Below are 25,167 nucleotides of genomic sequence, written 5' to 3' on the forward strand. Positions count from 1 at the left end.
AGAATTCTCCATTGAATTATTACCTAGACCTGCACCTATATCGAAAAGACCCTATAGAATGGATGTCAAGGATTTAGCTGAACTTAAGAAACAAATAGAAGAACTACTAGAAAAAGGCTTTATTCGTCTGAGCTTATCACCTTGGGGAGCTCTGGTTCTATTTATGGACAAGAAAGATGGTTCAAGGAGAATTTGTGTTGAATGAAGTAACCATTAAGAACAAATATCCAGTACCTCGTATTAAAGATTTGATTGATCAAATGAGAGGTGTTAAGATATTCTCTAAGATAGATCTAAGATCAGATACCATAAGTTGAAGATTCAAGCTGAAGATGTACCAAAGGCAGCCTTTACCACTAGATACGAGTTATACGAGTTTTTGGTCATGTCATTTGGGCTGACTAATGCACTAGCATACTTTATGAACTTGATGAATAAAGTATTCATGGAATATCTTGACTAGTTCGTGGTCATATTTATCGATGATATATTGGTATATTCACAGAATGAGGAAAACATGAGGATCACCTAAGGCTAGTTCTTCAGAAACTTCGTAACCATCAGTTGTATGCAAAATTCTTGAAGTGTGATTTTTGGCTGAAGAAAGTTGCTTTCCTAGGACACATTATTACTGATGGTGGAATAAAGATAGATCCAGTCAAGGTTAGTGAGATATTAAATTGGAAACAACCAAAGGATGTGTCAAAAATTAGGAGTTTCCTTGGAATAGCAGGTTATTATAGAAGATTTATTGAAGGCTTCTCCAAGTTAGTCAAACTTCTTGCTTCACCACTGGAGAAAGGTAAATACTTTAAATGGGATGAAGCTTGCCAAAAATGTTTTAAAGAACTCAAGGAAAGGCTAACCACTGCACCAGTTTTGGTAATGCCAGATATTCATAAAGGATTTGACATTTACGGTGATGCCTCGCATCTAGGTCTAGGATGTGTCCTAATGCAAGAAGGAAAAGTGATAGCTTATGCCTCAAGGTAGTTGAGAAAACAAGAAAAGAACTATCCAACACATGATTTGAAGTTAGCTGCCGTAGTGCAAGCTTTGAAGATATGGAGGCACTATATGATTGGAAATAAGTGCAATGCCTGAAATATGTTCACCCAAAAGGAACTTTTTCTAAGGCAATGAAGATGGCTTGAGTTAATAAAAGATTATGATTTGCATATTCAATATCATCCGGGAAAAGCAAATGTTGTGGCAGATGCTTTGAGTCGTAAAGGTCAAGTGAAAAGTGTTACCACCTATTTAATGCCACAAGAATTATGCTGGGAAATGGAGCAACTTGATCTTGGTATGGTTAACAATACAGAAGCAACCATTACGGAAGTGGAATCTACACTAAAGAAAGAAATTCGTAGAGGGAAAGAATTAGATGAGAGGATTAAAGAAATTAAAACGCGGATTGGTTTGGGTAAAGCCCTAGATTTTACTAAAGATGAGTAGGGTACAATTTGGTTCAAAAAGAGAATCTGAGTACCAGAAATTGAACACCTTCGCCAGCTTATTCTCAAAGAAGCTCATGATTAAGCATACTCTATACACCCTGGAAGTACTAAGATGTACCAGGATCTACAAGAGAAGTATTCATGGTATGGTTTGAAAAGGGATGTTGCTACTCACATTGCACTATGTGACGTGTGTCAACGAGTTAAGGCAGAACATCAAAGACTAGTAGGTTTGCTACAACCTCTTAAAGTGCCTGAATGGAAATGGGAAGAAATTGACATGGATTTTATAGCCTGGCTACCCCGTACACGTGATGGTTTTGCTTCCATATGGGTTATTGTGGACAGGTTAACCAAAGTTGCACACTTTATACGTGTGAAGACAACATACCCAAGAGCTCAATTAGCGGAACTGTACATGTCAAGGATTGTTTGTTTACATGGTGTTCCAAAGAAGATTGTATCATATAGAGGAACCCAATTTAATTCACGCTTTTGGAAAAGAATGCATGAGTCTATGGATACCAAGCTAAATTTTAGCTCAGCCTATCATCCACAGACAGATGGTCACAGAGAAAGAACAAATCAGGTATTAGAGGATATGTTAAGAGCTTGTACTTTAAAGTATTGTAAAAGTTGGGATAAGAGTTTGCCCTATGCAGAGTTTTCTTACAACAATAGTTATCAAACAAGTTTAAAGATGACACCATTTGAAGCTCTCTATGGAAGGAAGTGTAGAATATCGCTTTATTGGAATGAGACTAGAGAAAGTCAAGTGTTTGGTGCAGAAATTCTTTAGGAAGTAGAAAAGCAAGTGCAGATTATCAGAGAGAATCTGAAAACAGCACAGACAAGGCAGAAAAGCTATGCTGACAATAGGAGAATTAGCTTTCGAAGTAGGAGATTATGTGTATCTTAAAGTTTCTCCAATGACAGGAATGAAAAGGTTTAAGGTCAAAGGCAAATTATCTCCCTGTTATATTGGACCATTCAATATTTTGGAAAGAAAAGGAGAAGTAGCCTATTAGTTGGAACTACACAACCATTTATCAGATGTGCATGATGTGTCACACGTATCTTAACTCAAGAAGCATTTAAGAGTACCTGAGAAACATTTACCCATGGGAGAACTTAATGTTAATACGGACTTGACATATTTAGAGTATCTGGTTAAGATTTTAGAAATAATTCAAAAGGAATGAGTTTTTTTGAGTTACGTCTGTGACCTCGGGAAAGTCATCTGCTACTCTGCTTCTCGACACGAAAGCAGGGCAATGCTCCATTTTTGATAATTCGTCCTACCCTTAGCTTTGCTACTTGGCTCGGAACAACGGTTCGGAGTTCGCCAGAATACGACGAGATGCTGAGTTCTCAACGACTAGCATGAATTGAAGGACGCTGATTGCCGTTGTACCTATTGATAAAGGATTGGACAACTCGACACAGACTACGCAACGAGCTTCAAGGAATTGAAGAATCAACTAGTCACTATGCTGCATACTCGTACCAGGGAATGTTGCAGACCGACCTTCGTTGCTAGGCTGGAATAGAAACTGACGTATGGAGGACTTGTGAGATCTTTCACTCTTCGACAACGAAAGCCTTGAGGACGTCAGCGATGTGTTATAGGATGTCTCGCGATCTTGCTTCTAGAGTACATACGGGCCAATCGAGTGCCTAACCTTGGGTGCTCCGATCTTGTTCGTGAGGAAGAAAGACTGCCTTCTTCGTTCAATGAATCTGCATACCACCAAGGGAAAAAAGAAGTCTGAATCCGTGTCTTCTCTGCCATTTGATTTCCTTCACCACTAGCACTAGCCCCACTATTTCTTTTCCAGACAAACCTTTTATTTTATGGTAGTTTCACTCCGATTGCGGGAGGGAAGCAGGGCTATAGAAATCAGTTCAGAAAAGGACTGATTGATAGACTAAATTTTACGAAGAAGAAAGGAATATTCACAGCATTTTTGAATAAATAGCCCTCCCAGTCACAACATTAGTGAATCCAAATCCAGAATAAACATCCAAGGAAATGAGCATACTTCTTGGAACTACTAGAGAGTTCAAAGCCTCTTGTCCCTTGGGCATAAATGATCAATTCTGTGAAAGGTTAGGCTAGTTGGTCCGGCGGAATGGAAAAATTAGGGCTTGATTGACATACTCGAGACTTAGCAATCTGGGTTTCTTGGACTAGTTTTGTCAATGGGCTAAGATTTTTTTGTTTTGGTATCTCTGGAATATGAGTGTGTGACTTGTTAGAATTGATCCTATTGATAATACATAGAAGGGACCTGTTATCTCTATCAAGATGATTCTAATTCGTCAGATATTATTTATTCTAGTATCTAGAACACAAAATACATAGAGTGTATCAAAAAAAGGAACTATCACGCAAAATTACCCGAAGTAAAGTTATCAACATGTGTCAAGTTCAGTGGAGTCATTATTCAGAAGATGAGGCAACTTGGGAAAGAGAAGATGAACTCAGAGCAGAATTTCCCCAGCTATTTTTAGAAGTTCTCCAATCTCGAGGACAAAATTCTCTTTAGGTGCTAGGTTTTGTAACACCTCAAATCCATCAATAACAACAATCTACTTTAATTCACTTTCATTAGGGAGAAAAGTATTTTGGAAATAATTAAAGTCGTGATATAGCAAGGTTTAATAAAATTTTGGTAAATAATTATACTAAATGTTTGATGCATTCATTATTGGAGCATGAGTCTTTCTTTGCTAATGGTTGCTGAGAAATTGTGTTTGTACTATTCTTTTATTTTGAAACCTCTCTAATTAATTTATATAATGGACTTTGGTCTAAAAATAAATATATAAATTTTAGTTGTAAACATTATTGGTGAATATATTATAATTTCTAAAATATTTAAATATAATTATTTTTATGTTTTTTAAAACATATAAAAGAAATTTGAAATAAAAAACAAACCATAGCCGTCACCCGTTTTTGGCCCAGCCCGCTTACCAGGCCCCCTCTCCCCCTCGCTCACAAGCACGCGGGCCACCTCGACCTCGTGGCCCTTCCCTTCCCTGCTGTCGCTCGATCGTGCGTGTGCATGCCCGTGCGTGGCGCAACGACGCCCAGCCGCTCGCCTCCCTGCCCGATGCCCCGGCTTCCGCGCCCCCTCACCTCCCCACGACCAGGAAACGACTGCCCCTTCTTCTCCCCTCCCCACTCTGCTCCCATGGATGTCGACGCCATTAATTGACATAATGAGGCCGCTGGACCTCTCTATTCCCCTCTCTGGCGCATCCTCTCCTCCCCCTCTCTAGTGAGCTCATGCCCCTAGAGTCAGTTCCCGACAGCCCCAACCTCTCCATACGCCCTCTTCTCGCTCGTCATGGAACTCGCCACCCACCGGCCGGAGCCGTTCGTCATCGCCTTTGTCTGTCGCCGCCATCAACCAGAGCACCGCCCCCGCCGACCTCCTCTATGTAAAAGCGAAGAGAAGAGAAGAGAAGGTAGAAGATGAACGTGATTCATTCTAGCCCATAATTTTGTGAAAATTCATTTATATGTTTTTTCGGGTTCAAAAGAAATTGAAAAGAGACACTGTAATTTTATGTGCTATCCCCAGTAGTCTATAATTAATCGCGATCTAACTTCTACAACGATATGTTATTTTAAAGTGTATATTTTTGAGTCTGCAATCATGTATAAATTGAACGATTACCTTCATGTGTATGTGATAAGCTATATTAAATAGTGTTTCTGGCATTTCTACATTTTTGTATCTTAATTTGATTTATATCTATTTAAATTGATTTATATATAATCTTCTTGAATGAAGAGTAAAAATAGAAGTAGACGATAATTTCATAACAAAAAAATAGACGAATAACTACATAAGGTTTCATATGTTCATGTGTAAATATACATAAGGTTTATTCACTAAGAAATAAAATAGTTTCAATTAATATTGAAATGCTATAGTTGTGATCATGCCCACTATAGTCTAAATAATAATTTAATATAATTCCTTTAATGAACTAGGAGTTATGTGCCCTATAAATAAAGTTGTAGTGTTTTAATATGGCTTTGCAAATAAAAAGTAAAAAGGAAATATAACCCACATGCTTTTCGGTAGAAATACAATAATTAATTGGTTAATTATCTAGATTCCATAAAGTTTGAATTAGCGCTATATTTACGTATTTTTAAATGAATCCGTAGAGTATATGCTTCCATAGTCAATTTGCCATATAAGATTAATCTAGTGAAATATCGAAATAAAATAATTGGGATTTATGACATAGCAAATGAGATGATCGTCGATATGGCTAGATTTATATTATAGTTACGAATCAAGTTTCATATTTGGATGTTTCCTTTTATAAGTGTTATTTGTATAATGTATGTTTTATTGTTTGTTGAATGGTGTATGTTTCCTTTTTGTATGTGCGATGAGCAACTATATTAGAAGCGGATTCCGTGGTAGGGGACCCAAACCTGTTTGAGGAAGATCCACATGATACTTTTGAGCAAGGCAAGTGGATTCTCACTCTGCATTTCTTATTGTACCCAAACAATACATTTAATAAGATTTACTTTTAGGTATGTGCATAATTTGATGGGTTTGCCTAAATTGGATTACCTAGAAATACCAACCTTATTCCTTGATTAACCTAGGTTTAATACTGTTGGGGGTCTCCTTCTCTGCCGAAGGTACTCAAGACGGAGATATTGTCTGTAAGCAACAAGATTGAATGCCGAAGCTACAACAAACATGTGTAAAGAGCCAAAGGATGATAGCTTCGGCTTAAGGTGGCGACGAGGGTCAAACATAATGTTGAGTCGAAGAGGAAAATACTAGTTAATCTCTGATGTTTTGTATTCGGATTATGTGTACATGTTAAGGTCATAAATATATTTTTACTTGGGTTGTGTCCCGTGGCTATAAATAGGTGAACAGTACCCCCCATACTGTTCATGCTGGATGGGAATTGCATTCACGCTTTTGTCTTCTAGCAAGCCGAAGGTACAATTGTAATACACATTATGTATCACTTTGTCAATATATGAGATGGATCTTGATGTTGTTTAACATTTGATATGAAATGAATAATTAGCATAATGTTACATCTGTAACTTCATTTCTATATTTGTGAATGATGAAGACTTGTTCTTCATGACCTTCGTCCAAGATCCATTATGCTTTGAAGGACGAAGGTCCTTAACGTTTAACAATTGTGTTGCCTTGTTTTATGATTCAGTAATCAGAAACAAGTGACCAACAAATACTATGGTTTCTAACTTTTCTATTGCTCAACTCTAGTATCAAGTTGTTACTCTTTTTAAGATATTATTGTTCTAGATATGAAATTTTATACTATTGTTGTAATCTGATGATTAAACAAGATCATATTGTATTAAATGGAACATGGAGTGACCACCCAGGATAACAATTGAAAGGGAAATGTGCCCTTGGGATATTTCTAAGTTTTTTGTTGATTAAATGCCCAACCCATCACTTTGAACTAACATGCTACTGTGAGTATGAGCACAGGGTCAAAGAGAAGCAAATTGGGAGTGAATTGAACATTCTATTATTTTGGAGAAACGAAGGTATGATTCTAGCACTTAGTCAATTGTTCGTGTACTAATTGTTTCTGTATAAGTGCTAGGAGCCTTCTGAAAGTCACCTAGAGGGGGGTGAATAGGCAAAACCTGGAAATTATAAACTTTGAACACGCACTTCACGCGAGGTTAGGGTTAGAAATAAATAACTGTGAATTTGGAGTGCGGAAGATAGTTCTTCTTGCTATGAGTTGATCAATCAATGCGGATAACTTTGGGAGCTAACTCAAAACAATGTGAGCAAGAGAACTTTGAGAGAGAGATAAGAGGAAAGAAACAAATCTAATGGTGATGATCAAGACAAATGAACACGGCAATTTGTTTCTCGAGGTTCGGTTCCAATGAACCTACTCCCCAATGAGGAGGCCATAAAGACCGGGTCTATTTCAACCCTTTCCCTCTCTCAATCGGTCACCTAGACCAGTCGAGTGCTTCTTCTTAATCTCACAGGTCACTAAGACCCCACAAGGATCACCACACAATTAGGTGTCTCTTGATTGCTTTACAAAACACTTGGAATGTTTAGAAGGAGAAGAAGAAAGCAACCAAGCAACAAGATCAACAATTGAAATACAAATCATCCTGTCTTAAGTCACTAAACACTTTTGATCACTTGACTTGATTATGGCACTTGGAGAGGATTGAAGGCTTTGAATATGTCTTTGGAGTGTATTCTTTGCTCTTGTATTGAGTGTAGAGAGTGGAAACTTGGATTACTTGAATGGTGGTGGTTGGGGGGTATTTATATCCCCAACCACGATTCTAGTTGTTGGCTGACTTCTCTATCGACCGGCACACTGGACAGTCCAGTGCGCACCGGACACTCCACTGTTCATTGTCCGGTGCGTGCCACGTCAGCCGCCCGTTGGGGTTTGTAGCTGTTGACCATTGAAGTCGTCTGTCTTTGTGGTGCACCGGACAGTCCGGTGGCACACCGGAAAGTCCGGTGGGACCTAACATTATCGCAGACTGTCTCTAACCTTCTAACGCTTCAGACTGCGGTGCAGTCGACCGCAGTCGACCATTGGCGAAGTCGACCGTTGCTTTGTGGGCTCACCGGATAGTCCGGTGCACGCGGGACAGTCCGGTGACTTTTAGCTGAGGAGCGCTGCAAATTCCCGAGAGGAGCCAATTCGCTAGGTGCTTTAGCCTGGACACCAGACACTGTCCGGTGCACACTGCATAGTCCAGTGCGCCGCAGGCTGGTGCAAATCTGTTTTGCTCCATACTTCTAGAATTGCCCCATGGGTTGTTTTCCTTATATGTGACTGTGAACTTTATGCACCTGAGAAAAGATCAACTAGGCAAACTAGTTAGTCCATAAGGTTTGTGATGGTCGTCAAACACCAAAATCGATTATAGCAAATGTTTGAGGTCATTTCCCTTTCAATCTCCCCCTTTTTAGTGATTGATGCCAACACAAACCAAAGCAAATATAAAGTAGAGAAATGTAGCTAGTTTGCATTTGTCAGATGTGCATAAGTTACTTTGAAATAAAATCAGTTCTAATCATGTGTGATTGTTTTGATATATTTAACATTTTGGACCACATTTGCACCACTTAGCTTGTTTTTGCAAATCTTTTGGAAAGTCTTTTTCAAATTCTTTTGCAATTAGCTAATGGTATAAGAATATGATTTCTAAATCATTTTCAAGTTTTGAAAGATTCTCCCCCTTTTTCAAATGATTTTTCTTTGGCTAAAAAAAGCTCCCCCTGAAAAAGTTCTCCCCTTAGCTGTCAAGAGGGTTTTTGCAAATGATTTCAATTTGAACAAAGTTTTTAGAAAATAGGGTGGTGGTGCGGTCCTTTTGCTTTGGCCTATTAATTTCACCTCCTTTGGCATTAAGCGCCAAAAATAGAGAAATCTAGAGGCCTTTACAAGAAAGATATGAAAGTAAGTACATGGGTAGGGCAAAGGATATATAATACCGATAGAGTCGTATTGGAAGCCTTGCCTTTGCGTAAAACTCCATTTCCCTTTCAATCTAAGACTAAGCATAGAAATACTCTTGGAAACACATTAGTCTTAGCTTTGGCACAAGAAGAATAAGAAATATGCATTTGTACCAAATGAATGAGATATGACATGATCAAAGGTATAAAATGAGCAATGTGTGCAAGATTTCAATCAATGTTTCGAGAATCTAAGGCATTTAGTTCATTCCTAAGCTTGCTAAAAGTCTTTTCATCTAGGGGATTGATGAAGATATCGGCTAATTGGTTGTGGGTGCTAACTTAAACAATTTCGATATCCCCCTCTTGTTGGTGATCTCTCAGAAAGTGATACCAGATGTCTATATGCTTAGTGCGGGTGCGGCTGTGTTCAACGGGATTATCCGCCATGCAGATTGCACTCTCATTGTCACATAGGAGAGGGACTTTGCTCAACTTGTAGCCATAGTCCCTAAGGGTTTGCCTCATCCAGAGTAATTGTGCATAACAATGTCCAGCAACAACATACTCGGCTTCGGCGGTTGATAGAGCTACTGAATTTTGTTTCTTTGAAGCCCAAGACACTAGGGATCTCCCCAGACACTGACAAGTCCCTAATGTGCTATTTCTACCAATTTTACAACCGACATAATCGACATCAGAATACCCGATTAGATCAAAGGTAGATCCCTTGGGGTACCATAGCCCAAACTTAGGAGTGTAAACTAAGTATCTCATGATTCTTTTCATGGCCCTAAGGTGAATTTCCTTAGGATTAGCCTAGAATATTGCACACATGCATACTGAAAGAATAATATCCGGTTGTGAAGCACATAAATATAGTAGAGATCCTATCATCGACCGATATACCTTTTGATCTACAGATTTACCTCCTGTGTCAAGGTCGAGATGCCCATTTGTTCCCGTGGGACACTTGATGGGTTTGGCATTCTTCATTCCAAACTTCTTGAGTATATCTTGAATGTACTTAGTTTGGCAGATGAAGGTGCCCTCTTGGAGTTCCTTGATTTGGAATCCAAGGAAATACATCAACTCCCCCATCATGGACATCTCAAATTTCAGTATAATAATCCTACTAAACTCTTCACAAGATGACTTGTTAGTAGACCCAAAGATAATATCATCAACATAAATTTGGCATATAAACAAGTCTTTGGAAATTGTTTTAGTGAAGAGAGTAGGGTCAGTTTTTCTGACTTTAAAACCATTAGTGAGGAGAAAGTTCTTAGGCATTCATACCATGCTCTTGGGGCTTGTTTGAGCCCATAAAGTGCCTTTGAGAGCTTTAAACATGTGTAGGATACTCACTGTCTTCAAAGCCGGGAGGTTGTTCAACATATACCTCTTCCTTGATAGGGCCATTGAGGAAGGAACTTTTCACGTCCATTTGATACAACTTAAAGCCATGGTAAATAGCATAGGCAAGTAATATTTGAATTGACTCAAGCCTAGCTACGGGTGCATAGGTTTCATCAAAATCCAAAACTTTGACTTGTGAATATCCTTTAGCAATAAGTTTGGCTTTGTTCCTAGTCACCACACCATGCTCATCTTGTTTGTTGCAGAATACCCACTTGGTACCTACAATATTTTGGTTAGGACATGGAACTAAAAGCCATACCTCATTCCTCGTGAAGTTGTTGAGCTCCTCTTGCATTGCCACCACCCAGTCTTGATCTATTAGTGCATCCTCTAACCAGTATGGCTCAATAGAAGACACAAAAGAGTAATGTTCACAAAAATAAGCAACTCGAGATCGAGTGGTTACCCCCTTGTGGATGTCACCAAGAATGGAGTTGATGGGGTGATCTCTTTGAATTGCTTGGTGGACTTTGATTTTGAATCTCTGCTCATCTTCCTTTTCTTGATCAACTTCATCTCCCCCTTGATCAATGTCTTCCTCTTGAGGTGGCTCATCATCTTGATCTTGATCCTCTTCTTCTTGAGCCATTTCCTAATCTTGAGTTGGTGGAGATGCTTGTATGGAAGATGATGGTTGATCTTGTGCTTTTGAAGGATCTTCGAGTTCTTTTGGACACACATCTCCAATGGACTTATTCCGTAGTGTGACGCATGGAGCCTCTTCATCATCTAATTCATCAAGATCAACTTGCTCTACTTGAGAGCCATTAGTCTCATCATACACAATATCACAAGAAACTTCAACTAATCTAGTGGACTTGTTGAAGACTCTATATGCCCTTGTGTTTGAGTCATAACCAAGTAAAAAGCCTTCTACTGCTTTAGGAGCAAATTTTGAATTTCTACCTCTTTTAATAAGAATAGAGCACTTGCCATATATGATGTTTTAATAAGAATAAAGCTCTTTAAAAAACTCTAAAATAAGAATAGAGCTCTTTTAAAAAACTCTAAAATAAGAAACATTGGGCTTTTTACTGGTGTGGAGTTTATATGATGTTTTCTTAAGAATTCGGTGAAGGTAGAGTCGGTTGATGGAGTAGCAGGTGGTGTTAATCGCCTTCGCCCAAAACTGATCTGGTGTCTTGTATTCATCAAGCATGGTCCTTGCCATCCAAGAGAGTCATATTCTTTCTCTCCATGACACCGTTTTGTTGAGGTGTGTACGAAGAAGAGAACTCATGCCTGATGGCCTCTTCCTCAAAAAATCCTTCAATTTGAGAGTTCTTGAACTCCGTTCCATTGTCGCTTCTAATCTTCTTGATTCTCAATCCGAACTCATTTTGAGTCTGTCTCAAGAATTACTTTAAGGTCTCTTGGGTTTGTGATTTTTCCTACAAAAATAACACCCAAGTGAAGCGAGAATAATAATCCACAATTACAAGACAATACTTACTCCCGCCGATGCTTATGTAAGCAATCAGGGCGAATAGACCCATGTGGAGTAGCTCAAGCGACCTCTCGGTCATCATGATGTTCTTGTGTGGATGATGAACTCCAGCCTGCTTCCCTGCTTGACATGCGCTACAAATCCTGTCTTTCTCAAAGTGAACATTGGTTAGTCCTAAAATTTGTTCCTCTTTAGAAGCTTGTGAAGATTCTTCATTCCAACATGAGCAAGTCGGCGATGCCAGAGCCAGCCCATGTTAGTCTTAGCAATTAAGCAAGTGTCTAGTTTAGCATCGTTATCATTGAAATCAACTAAATATAGCTGACCATCTAACACTCCCTTAAAAGCTATTGAATCATCACTTCTTCTAAAGACGGTAACACCAATATCAGTAAATAGACAGTTGTAGCCCATTTTACATAATTGAGAAACATAAAGCATGTTGTCATCTAAAGAATCTACAAGAAAAACATTAGAAATGTAATGGTCAGGAGATATAGCAATTTTACCTAATCCTTTGACCAAACCTTGATTTCCATCCCCGAATGTGATTGCGCTTTGGGGATCATCATTTTTCTAACATGAGAACATCATACTCTCCCCTGTCATATGGTTTGTGCACCCGCTCTCGATTATCCAACTTGATTCGCTGGATGCATAAACCTACAACACAGATTTAGGCCATGTTTTAGGTACCCAAACGGTCTTGGGTCCTTTTACATTAGAAACAAGCACCTTGGGTACCCAAACACAAGTCTTTGGGTTCTTGTGTTTGCCCCCAACATATTTGACAACTACCTTGCCCGATTTGTTAGTAAGCACAAATGATGCATCAAAAGTCTTGAATGAAATGCTATGTTCATTTGATGTATTAACAATCTTTTTATTAGGCATTTTGATATGAGTTGTATGCCTAGAGCTAGAAGCCTCATTACTATAAATAAAAGCATGATGAGAAACAGAATGAGATTTCTTCGCATGAATCTTTCTAATCTTGTGCTTAGGATAGTTTTCAGGATATAAAATGTAACCTTCTCTATCTTGAACCATGGGTCCTTGCCCTTGATAAAATTAGAAAGCTTGTTTCTAGGGACATTAAGTTCGACGTTGCTTTGGCTCCCAAGATGGAAGCCAATGCCATCCTTAATGCCAGGGCGTCTCCCATTATAAAGCATATTATGAGCAAATTTAATTTTTTTCATTTTCTAGCTCATGCTTGGCAATTTTAGCATTTAATTTAGTTATGTGATCATTTTGTTCTTTAATCATAGCAAGGTGTTCATTCATAGCATCAATGTTAACATCTCTACATCTAGTGCAGATAGTAATGTGATCACTATTGTAGATGTAGAAACTTTGCAAACATTCAATTCCTCAATCTTAGCAATTAAATTAACATTTTAAGTTCTAAGACAAGAAATTGAATCATTGCACATATCTAGCTCTTTAGTCAAGTTTTAGCATTTTTCAACTTCAAGAGCATAAGCATATTTTAGCTTAACAAATTTTTTTTTTCCTTAACGAGCAAGTCCCCTTGGCATTCCAAGATCTCATCCTTCTCGTTAAAGGTTTTTATTAATTCATTAATTTTCTTCTTTTGTTCTATTGTAAAGTTTGCAAAAATAGAAGTCAAGTCATCATCATTTTCACTAGAGCTACCCTCATCATCGGATGTAGTGTATTTGGGGGCATCTCTATAATGTACCTTCTTTTTTCTATCCTTGGCCATGAGACATTTGTGGCCAACATTGGGGAAGAGAAGGCCTTTGTTGATGACGATGTTGGCGACATCCTCGTCAGAGGAGGAGTCATTGGAACTCTCATCGGAGTCCCATTCCCATCCCATGTGCGCCTCACCACCCTTCTTATTGTAGTATCTTTTCTTTTCCATCTTCCTCTTCCCTTTCTTATTATCGTCCCTATCACTGTCACTTGTATATGGACATTTTGCAATATAATGACCCGACTTACCACACCTGTAGAAAACCCTCTTGGAGCGGGGTTTGTAGACCTTCCCCTTACTTTGTTTGAGGATTTGCTGGAAGCTCTTGAGGATAAGAGCCATCTCCTCGTTGTCAAGCTTGGAGGTGTCGATTGGGAGCCTACTTGTTGGTGTAGGCTCTTCCTTCTTTTATTCTGTTACCTTGAATGCAACGGGTTGTACCTCGGGTGTGGAGGTAGCGCCTTGGTCCAATATGACAATATGTTTGGAATCTTTGATCATAAGTTCAAAGCTCACAAACTTGTCAATCACCTCATCTAGAGACATCTGTTTATACCTAGGATCTCCATGAATTAATTGCACTTGAGTGGGGTTACGAAAGACAAGAGATCTTAGAATAACCTTGACCATTTCATGGTCATCACACTTGGTGCTCCCGAGGTTGCGGACTTGGTTCACCATTGCCTTGAGCCGGTTGTACATTTCTTGTGGCTCTTCTCCCTTGTTGAAGATGAACCGACCAAGTTCTCCCTCGATCGTTTTCTGCTTAGTGATCTGTTGTTCCTTGTTCTCAAATGCTATACATCAAGAACAAAGCAACACAACTTGTTAATGATTAAAGACCTTCATCCTTTGAAGCATTATCTCCTTTGGGATATAATGATCTTCAGACGAAGGTCATGAAGGAAATACCTTCATAATTTCAATGAACAAATATAAGTGAGGGTACATGAAACATAAAAGAATATAAATAATAACTATGAACCATTGAGCTATTTATATTCTTATTTTATGAACATGAATAAACATCAACAACATTTATATTACATTGATACCTTCGGCTTGTCAGAAGGTGAAAATGCGAGAATGACACAAGAGTGATTACAATCCAGCGTGAATAGTACGGTGTTACTGTTCATCTATTTATAGGCACGGGGCGCAGCCCGGATAAGATTACATTCATGCCCCTAACATCTACTCTTAATCATAATGCAAACTAACAAGGACTAAGTAGTCTTTTCCCCCTTAGGCCGGTTTCGTCCTTCATCTTCGCTATCATACCAAACCGAAGCTTCTTTAGCCATAGCTTCGGCGTCCATCCATGTTGCCTTCGAGCTATATCCTCATATCACACCTTCATCCCAAAGCCAAAGCTTCTTGTAATAGTCAGTCATACTGGAAACATATGGTTAGTCACGTTTTTGAGGACCTTCGGAATAGGAAGGCCCCCAACAGTATCCCCTCGCAGTATGAATTTGTTTCTTTGTAACAAGTTTAGACTGCGACGTGAACAAAGGCCTTTAGCCGAAGGTCCAAAAAAACACCTTCCCTTCGCTAGAATAGCGAAAGACACTGACACGTAGGACCTACCAAGTCGTGAGGCGCTAGGCATATAAATAGGGACTCGCATTGATGGCATTTGTTGTGCCATCTCAGCTACTTGCGCTATTTTAGACATTCTAAATTCTCTTGTTCTGCCGAGTTTTATTTGAGTTTTAAGCTTCGGCAATCGTGCAACCGTTGTCTAAATGGCTGAAGAGAAGAAGATTGCTGACCCTGCATTGGCCGAGTTTTATGAAGCTATGGAGAAGACAAATACAGAGAAGAATACCAATGAGATGCTAGCTGGGTTATCTAAAGATTCTAATGATAGTGAAAATTTTGATTTAGAAAGTGGAAATGAAGGTGCCGAAGATCGGCCCTGGCGGCCAAGTCATACCAGCTTCGGTAAATCAACCATTAAACAAAGCCAGATTGATGCAATGAAAGGAAGATACTTTCGCGATATTTCTATCGTGAGGGCTGGAGGAGATAGCAGTGCCCCTGTACCCGAAGCTGACGAAGTGGTTGTGTACAAGAGCTTTATGAAAGCAGGGCTTCGATTCCCTCTGAACAAATTTTTAGTTGAAGTTTTAAAAACTTCTGAAATTTACCTTCATCAGATTACCCCCGAAGCTATCATTAGAATGGGGATTTTCGTTTGGGCCATGAGGAGCCAGGGTTTGGAGCCGAATGCAAGAAGCTTCTGCAACATGCATGAACTATCATATGAGACGAAGGCTACTGGCAAGGAGCAATATTATAATAATTTTGGTTGTTATGGCTTCGTGCCTCGCTCTGATGTGAGCTATCTCGTCCCAACATTTTGGAAGAGGTGGCCAGGAGCCTGGATGCAAGAGTGGTTTTATATGAAGAACAACTGAGTTGAAAGAGAAGATATAAATGGGGTCATTCAACGCCCTATCTGGTCTCGCTTCGGCATTAGGAGGCCAGCCACTATCCTTGGAGATGATATTCAAGCATGCCAGACGGCTTTTAACACGGTATGCACTTATATTGGCACTAGGGACTTAGTCCAGGAGCATATTGCTTTCAGAGTGTGGCCTCTTGGAAGTGGCTGGAGATGCCGAAGGTAGCTGCTATCGAGTCTAGTCCAGGCAGTTTAGTTTATCTGAAATACACCTTCAGATACAGAGATCAGTTCGATGAGCCGAATGATGACTGGTTGGATTGTATTGAGGCAACTAGTGATGAATTACTTGGGGCCTACACAAGGGCCAAAGATGATGCCATGACATTGGCCTTCGGAGGGCGAGGCAAGAAGAGATTGAACAGGGTTTTTGATGTAATTGGCTTCGTGTACCCAGACTATTGTTATCCCTCATGAAAGCAAGGAAAGAAAAGAAAGGTTGCTGCTTCAGCAATCTCTGCTATGCCGAAAGGGAAAAAGGTCAAGGTTCTGACACACCGACCCAGGCACTCTGAGACGGCCGAAGTGCCAAAGCTTGCTAAAGGGTCTTCTGCCGCTAAGCCAAGTCATCCCGCTACTGCCGAAGCCACAACAGGATCAGCCGAAGAGCCAAATCCAAAGACAACAGTGGAGGAGCCAAAAGCCGAAACCGCCGATGTGCCGAAGTGTCCTGCCGAAGCTAGGGCAAAAACGGTCGAGCCAGAATTGAGGAAATCGGGAGAGGTATAAAAAATTCCTGCAGTAACTCCAAAGAGGAGGAGAATGGCCAGCATACTAGACGCTGTCATGGGGTCGACAAAGGTACCAACTCCTGCCTCTATAGAAGTGCCCAGCATGAGTGAGAAAAATATAAAGGAGAGTGTCGAAGCTGTTGTAACTCGGGTTGAGGCTGAAGCTGGGCCCTCAGTTTCCGCAAAAACAGGGCCTGCGGAACTTTTTGAAAAGGATGCTGAACAAGGGCCCTCGGATGCTGCAAAAGCTCTGTTATGTTACCGTTAGAAGAAGGGAGAACCAACAAAGAATCTAAACTCTCTGCCGCCGAAGCTTCTACAGAGGGATTGTAATTTATAGTGCGCCACGCGGCAGGGGAAAAGCTATCAGAGGAACAGATTGCCGAAGCTGTGCAATATGCTAAAGATTTGAAGTATCCCCCAGGATCCCTTGTGTTCAATGGCACTGACGAAGAATATTTTTTGTACTGCCTCCCGGACAACAAGGAAATATCTGTTTGCCAGGAGATGGCAGAAAATATAGGATTCCCCAAGCTAGAGCTTGGCCTGTGTGCCATGTCGAAGGATGGCCTTGCAGACAATCTTGCCTATAACAGTCTGAAGGTGAAGATGTTTTAGCTTATACGTAGAGTATTTTTTGTGTCTTTTCCTTATTATTGTGTGCCGATCCTTCATTTTTTGTAGGGCTTAATTCTAAGCAAGGCTTTAAGGGCACAAAATAAAGCGGAAGACGAAAGCTGCCAAATAGCCCTCAGGAACCTTTGGTCAGAAGTTATTACACTAAGAAACGAGGCACTTGAAAAAGATAAAATACTGCTTTCCTTAGTAGATAGGTTGAAGAGCAATGAAGGAAAGCTTAATGCACAATCCGAAGCTCATAAAGCCGAAGTTGAAGATCTTCAGAAAAAGCTTGCCAAAGCTAATGAAAATTTTGAACCCACAAAGGGAAAGCAAGAGATAAGTGAATGGACAAGTGCTAGGCTGGAAAGAATGTGGAGGAGCGAATGAGTCCTAGGAGAGATGCTATGAGAAATCCTTAGATTGCGCCAAGAAACTGAAAGACAACTTTGCCAAGGTGGGTGCATACTCATCGGAGCAAAAGTTTATTCGAGGAGATCCCGAAGGAGTCATTAAATGGATCAGGGAAGAGGGTGAAGCTTTTGAAGAAATTCTTAGCGACCATGGGGATTTTTGTGCCTTCGCCTGTGCTCGTGGAGTTGCAGCGATTCTGGATAAAACTGGTTGTGAACACGTTAAAGCTGCAGCCCAGGCAGAAACCGTCTTCTCCATAGACAACACGAAGGAGCCTTCGACCAAAGCTACTTTGATGGGCAGGAAATTTTCTTCCAATGTTTGGATGAAAGGTGGCCGCGAGATAGCCGACGAAGCTATAAAGAAAAACAAAAAAGAATCCCATGATGCCCGAGAAGAAGCTAAACGAGCCGAAGAGGCTGTTGAGCGCGCAAGGCATATATGTATTATTACTGAATTTTAGCTTCAGTGTTTGTTTCTGGCTTCGGATTAACAACTTGTTCTTTATTACAGCTGAACTTTCACCGCCACGTGAGCCATAAGATCCCGAGGCCGATCCAGCCATGAAGGCAGCATTAGAAACAATAAGGATTGCCGAAGAAGCCGTTGACGAAGCTGTCAACAAACTCCTGAATGAAGCTGCCGAGAAAATATTAAAGGAAGATTGAATTCTTGTGTACTAAGAAATGTAATATTCGTGTATGAGTCAAACATTGAACATTTGTATGTATATGAATGTAATATATTTCTTTGCGATGTATGAAATCTATGTACATACCTGTTTTTGAGCCTTCGGCGAAAAAACACTTTACCTTCTTTTCATGCTTCGCAAAGAAAAAGTCACCCCTTTTGCCGCAGCTATTATATAATATTGTTGTTGACGAAGATTCTCTTGGCATGTAAAATTATACTTGCTGAAGGTACACTTCATGCTTCAGCACATTGTTCCATTCATCGCATATTTTGAAAGAAGCATATTTCCTTCTCCACAATCTTGTTGCTGATGCGACATGATGTATGATGTAATGCTATGCGAAATGATGCGATGATATGATGTAGCATGATGTTTATGCCGAAGACACATACCCACACGAAAACACACCCAGACTCTGCATCCCCTTAGGAACGACTTTTGAGTCTCTTCACCTTCTATTTCGGTGGCATTTAAGCTTTGCATCCCCTTAGGAACGACTTTTGAGCTTCTTCACCTTCTATTTCGGTGGTATTTAAGCTCTGCATTCCCTTAGGAACGACTTTTGAGCTTCTTCACCTTCTATTTCGGTGGCATATTGGCTCTGCATTCCCTTAGGAAAAACTTTTGAGCTTTGGAACTTACTCTGCGCTCCCTTAGGAACGACTTTGTAGCTTCAGAAGCATTGTTAAGGGAATGTGTTCCACACTCGATGGTGTGTCCACAATAATATTACATCAAATTGGAGATTAAACCTTCATGAATTGTTTTTCATGCAAGAAAATAAAATGACGAAGAAAACTAAGATACACCAGATTAGGATGTTCTTTAATCGAAATGTCGTGGCACCTTTAGTAGATGTGCTTCGACTCACGCAGAGTGCTGTTGACTGTGTGAGCTTCGGACTCCTCCCGAAGGTCGCGCTGTTGCTGAGCGTGGTGATGCCCTTCTGGCTGTTGACTACAAACCAGGGCAGGTGCTAGCGGTGGTGGTGGTGGCAACTGGGCCCAGGAAGCTTGAGAATGGCTTGCCGAAGCGACAGAGGCCACAGGCTGTTGATTGCCTACATACTCCGGGATGTAGGGAGAGTAGCACGAAGCAGTATGCAGAACCTACTTCGACTGATTTTGCCATGTTTCAGCTTCAGCAATTTCTTTCTGCTTCTGAATCGTGACTTGGCACGTCCTTGTGGTATGCCCTTTGTCTTCGCCGCAGAACAAGCAAAACAGTTTCCTGGGCTGATCTCTATATCTTCCTCTGAAGCTTCTGCCCCCTCTGCCTCTTGGAGCTGGTGGCCTGAAAGAACTTTGTTGCGCCCCTGATGATTGAGAGTTGTATTGTTGCATTTGGGTATGATTCCCCTGTTGTCATTTGTACTGGAATTATGAATCAACCTGACATGCCTTGGGTGGAATATTCTTCCGAAGCCCCTGGCCACCTTAGAGTAACTGAAGGCTTCTTCCCTTCTTTGTCGAAAATCATTGTCGGCTCTGATGTACTCATCCATTTTCTGGAGAAGCTTCTCCAAGGTTTGTGTGCCTTCCTTGCGAAGTATTACGCCGTAGGTCCTGGCCGGAGCCACTTGATCATGGCCTCAATGACGATCTCATTGGGCACTTTAGGTGCTTGAGCTCTCAGTCGCAAGAACCTTCGGACATATGGCTGCAAGTACTCCTCCTGGTCCTACGTACACTGAAAGAGAGCCTGGGCAGTGACCAGCTTCGCTTGAAAACCCTGAAAGCTGGTCACTAACATATCCTTTAGCTTCTGTCATGACGTAATTGTCCCTGGCCGAAGAGAGGAGTACCAAGTTTGAGCTACGCTTTTGGCTGCCATGATGAAGGACTTTGCCATGACTGTAGTATTTCCCCCATATGAGGATATGGTTGCTTCATAGCTCATCAGGAATTGCTTCGGGTCTGAGTGCCCATCATACATGGGGAGCTGATGTGGCTTGTATGACGGTGGCCACGGGGTAGCCTGCAATTATGCTGCCAAGGGAGAAGCATCATCAAAAGAAAAATTGCCTAGATGAAAATCACCGTACCATTCATCATCATTGAATAGGCTTTCTTAGCGAAGCTCCCTGTGTTGGGGCCTTTGGTCTTGGTCATCCTGAGTGAGGTGACACATTTCTTCAGCAGCTTCGTCGATCTTTTTCTGAAGGTCGGCGAGCCGAAGCATCTTTTCCCTCTTCATTTGCACCTGTTGGTGGATAGCCTCCAAATCCCTGATCTTTTGATCTAGCTCCTCCTCCTGAGGTGTTGGGCTAGTAGCCTTCCTCTTCTTGCTCCTAGCTTCTCGCAGTGTCTCCTGATTAGTGTCCAGTGGCTGCAAGGCAGCCCCTGGCACCGTTGTCTTCTTTGGCGGCATTGCGAAAGTCGATACTTGTCGAAGGTGGTCGATTGAGTTCACCGGAGGTGGGCACCAATGTTGTTCCTTGTTCTCAAATGCTATACATCAAGAACAAAGCAACACAACTTGTTAATGATTAAAGACCTTCGTGCTTCGAAGCATTGTCTCCTTTGGGATATAATGATCTTCAGACGAAGGTCATGAAGGAAATACCTTCATCATTTTAGTGAACAAATATAAGTGAGGTTACATGAAACATAAAAGAAATTAAATAATAACTATGAACCATTGAGCTATTTATATTCTTATTTTATGAACATGAATAAACATCAACAACATTTATATTACATTGATACCTTCGGCTTATTAGAAGGTGAAAATGCGAGAATGCACAGGAGTCAAGAGTGCTTACAATCGAGCGTGAACAGTACGGTTGTTGGGGCGAAGGCGAAGACGCTACCCTTCGCTCCAGGCCTTCGTCAATCTCGCTGCACCAACTGAGGCAAAACGACTGGAGCGACCCACCCTTCATCCTCTACACTGCAAGACGAAGGCCTACGACGAGGACGCCCCGTCCCACGTCCTCACCCAACCTGGAGGCCCACGTGGGATTTGGCCCATTGTAACAGGCCCCGCACGGAGAAGTGTGTTATGGGCCCAATTTGTAATGGCTTTTCTGTAATGAAAGTCTGTAACCCTCCCTTATGGGAATATTCCGGGGATAGTCCAGGTACCCGAGGGCACATGCGTCCTTACATCAAGACGTTGGGCACTCAGGCACCTATAAATACCCCCGTACAGTGCCCTTGAGAGGCTGGATTAACAGAGCAATTGCCATCTCGAGTTAAACCTTGTTTGTATTCTTTCCACTCCCCCGTTGGATCATCTTGCCCTGGACAGCAAGTTCCAACAACGGTGTTACTGTTCATCTATTTATAGGCACGGGGCGTAGCCCGGATAAGATTACATTCATGCCCCTGACATCTACTCTTAATCATAAATGCAAACTAACAAGGACTAAGTAGTCTTTTCCCCCTTAGGTCGGTTTCATCCTTCATCTTCGCTATCATACCAAACCGAAGCTCCTTTAGCCATAGCTTCGGCGTCCATCTGTGTTGCCTTCGAGCTGTATCCTCATATCACACCTTCATCCCAAAGCTGAAGCTTCATGTAATAGTCAGTCATACTAGAAACATATGGTTAGTCACGTTTTTGAGGACCTTCGGAAGAGGAAGGCCCCCAACATGATCTTTGTCACTTCGTCCCCTTCATGCGCTGTCTTGAGGATGTCCCAAATTTCTTTGGCACTCTTCAACCCTTGCACCTTGTTGTACTCCTCCCGACACAAGGAAGCAAGGAGTATGGAGGTGGCTTGGGAGTTGAAGTGCCTTATTTGGGCGTCCTCATCGGAGTCGTAGTCCTCATCGCCCACCTGTGGTACCTGCACTCCAAACTCAACAATATCCCATATGCTTTCATGGAGTGAAGTTAGATGATGCCTCATTTTATCACTCCACATACAATAATCTTCACCATCAAAATATGGTGGTTTTCCTAGGGTAACGAAAAGTAGAGGAGTGCATTTGGAGATGTGAGGATAGCAAAGAGGAATCTTATTATACTTATTACACTCTTGGCGCTTCGAAGATATGGACTCGGCGCCGGAGGTTGATGGTGAGGAAGAATCGGTCTCATAGTAGATGTTGGTCACTTGTTCTCAAATGTTGTGAATCAAGAACAATGCAACACAATTGTTAAACATTAAGGACCTTCGTCCATCCGAAGCATTATCTCCTCATGAGGATAAATCTTCGCTAGACGAAGGTCAAGAAGGACATACTTTCATCATTTAATATGCAAGTAGGAATGTGAAAGAATAAATATGATAACTGTATCTCATTAATTGATTTACTCTTATATTCCATAAAACAGAAATGAATATCAACAATGTTAATATTACATTGATACCTTCGGCTTGCTCGAAGGCGTGGATGCTAGAGAGTGAATACAATCCAGCTTGAACCGTACGAGGTTACTGTTCATCTATTTATAGGCATGGGACATAGCTCAGATAAAATTACATCCATACCCTTAAATGCTTATTTACAAACAACTAAAGCTAATAAGGTCTATTGAGTCTTTTATTTCTTTGCTTGCTCCGAGCCGCAGCTATTGAGCTTTGGCATTCTGCAGCGTTGCTTGTACACAAAGTCTTTGTCTTGAGAAGCAAAGCCGAGGTTGATGTTCGTTTCGACGAGCCTTTGTATTATCTTGCTGAAGGTGTTTTTGTCTTGAGAACCTTCGGTAGAGAAGAAGACCCCCAACAGTAGCCCCTTCGCGGTGCTAGATTGTTTTTTCATGACGAACTTGATCCGCGAAAAACACAAAGGCTTCGAAGTGTTGAAGGTCCGAAAAACACCTTCCCTAAGCTCGTTGTCGAAAAACGATTAAAATATTTCGAGCGTCGGCCGGTCCACCGCTCAGTCAGTGTAGACGGTTTGGCGGTCCGCCTTCTTCCCCTGTAACACTATATAAGCAGACATGTTGGTGAGGAGTTACCACATCATTCATTGCCATTGCACTGTTATGCTGTTAAAAATTTTAACCAAAGCTGAAGCTTTCTAGATTGCGCTTTCCAAACACGCTCTTCGTCATTCGAAGTTAGCTTCATCTTAAGGAATCGCAACGCTTGAAATGGCCAGAGTTAGATCCACTGCTAGGGTTTCCCGTGAGGGAGATGAGACTAATGTGACAGAAACAGCGCCAATATCAGAAGTGATGAGGCAATCAGGTCTAGTTGTGTCGGAAGGAGCTATTGCCGAAGGTGAAACTGCCGAGGCTGAGCAGACTGTAATTGACAGGAGTGATGATGAAAACGAAGAAGACAACAGTATTTTAAGCCCATCAAAACCCAGCCATATTGAATTCAAAAAATATACCGTATCAGAAGAGGACCTGGTTATGATGAAGAAGCTGGGCTATTTTGGGGAAGATGAGAGTAAACTCATTCGCTTTGCTGGCGAAGAAGTGATTCCGGAACCGAAGGAGGATGAAGATGTATTTAAAAGTTTCTTGAGGGCACGGCTTCGGTTTCCTCTATATGATATAATATGAGAAGTTGTTAAAAGATTTGAAATATATCTTCATCTACTAACACTGAATGCCATTGTCATGCTGAGTGTCTACATATGGGCTCTCCGAAGCCAGAGCAAAAGTGCCAATGCCAAAGGTTTCTGCCGAGTGCATGAGTTGCACTATGAGACAAAGGCCAGAGCTGATGGCCTTCACAAGAACTTTGGATATTATAATTTTGCATACCGAAAGGACACCAAGGCCCTGGTGACCGACTACCGCACCAAGTGGCCGACCAGGTGGACAAACGAATGGTTCTACGTGAAAGTTGATGAGAAGAAGAGGGAAAACCCCATGACTATGGTTATGAGTCCTCTAAGGTTGAGCTTCGGGATGACAAGGCCATTGTGCAATATGCAACTCGGCTCCCCATGCCAGCTGGCCGAAGCCGAATTCAGAGTGGTGGCTGCTGAAATTTGCACTAGGGACTTGGTGCAGGAATACCTGGCGAATAAAACTTTTCCAACCTCTAGCGGCTGGGGGATGCTGAAGAAGAAGGAAGGGGGAAAGAAATATGAACTTGTTCAACTCCCCTTCTGCTTCAAATTTGAGAAGCAATTCAAGAAATTGTGTTTTGAATGGTTAGAGATGATAGAGACCATGTGTAATGAAATTCTTGGGAATTACACAAAGAAAGAGGATCAACTAATCATTGTTGCCTTCAGCACCCGGCCGAAACGAAGGTTAAATTGGGTAATGGATGCCCTGAACTTCGAGTACCCGGATTATGACAGACTTGACGAAGGGGCTGTGGGAGCAAAAAGGAAAAGAGTTGTCAGCATTTTGAGCAGGCAAGTTGCCCGGTCTATGAAGGAAGACGAAGAGGCTTTGAAGAAAATGAAAACAGTGTCAGAGCCGAAGGCACTAGCTCATAAGAAACGGAAGCTTGACATGAATCCTTTTGCCAAACCAAAGGTGCATGATGCAGTGGGGAAAATTATGAGCCCTCCCTCACCTTCTGCTATCGAAGTTTCAGAAATTTTGAAGGTAATGACTGAATTCCCATCATTCAAGCTGCTAAGTCCTATGAGATTGGAACTGACAAAACTTTTATTGAAAAAGGAAATCCCTTCGGCTACCGATGGAAGAGTCGGGGGTCAGAAAAAGCGACGTATGATGAACATACTGCAGACGATTGAGCAAACCCTGCTTCCAGCCTCGGCGGACAAGACTGTCAAATCTACAGATGTCGAAGCTGCTGTTGCCACTGAAGGTGA

The 25,167-nt window shown here is 41.3% G+C and overlaps 1 pseudogene; it reads right to left on the reverse strand.

The window, feature by feature from the left end:
- Positions 1–7,795: 7,795 nt before the first annotated feature.
- LOC109941444 (uncharacterized) lies at positions 7,796–8,355 on the reverse strand (annotated as a pseudogene).
- Between the last annotated feature and the right edge of the window lie 16,812 nt (positions 8,356–25,167).

Source organism: Zea mays, chromosome 1 (assembly GCF_902167145.1).
Source record: "Zea mays cultivar B73 chromosome 1, Zm-B73-REFERENCE-NAM-5.0, whole genome shotgun sequence".
Taxonomy (NCBI): Eukaryota; Viridiplantae; Streptophyta; class Magnoliopsida; order Poales; family Poaceae; genus Zea; species Zea mays.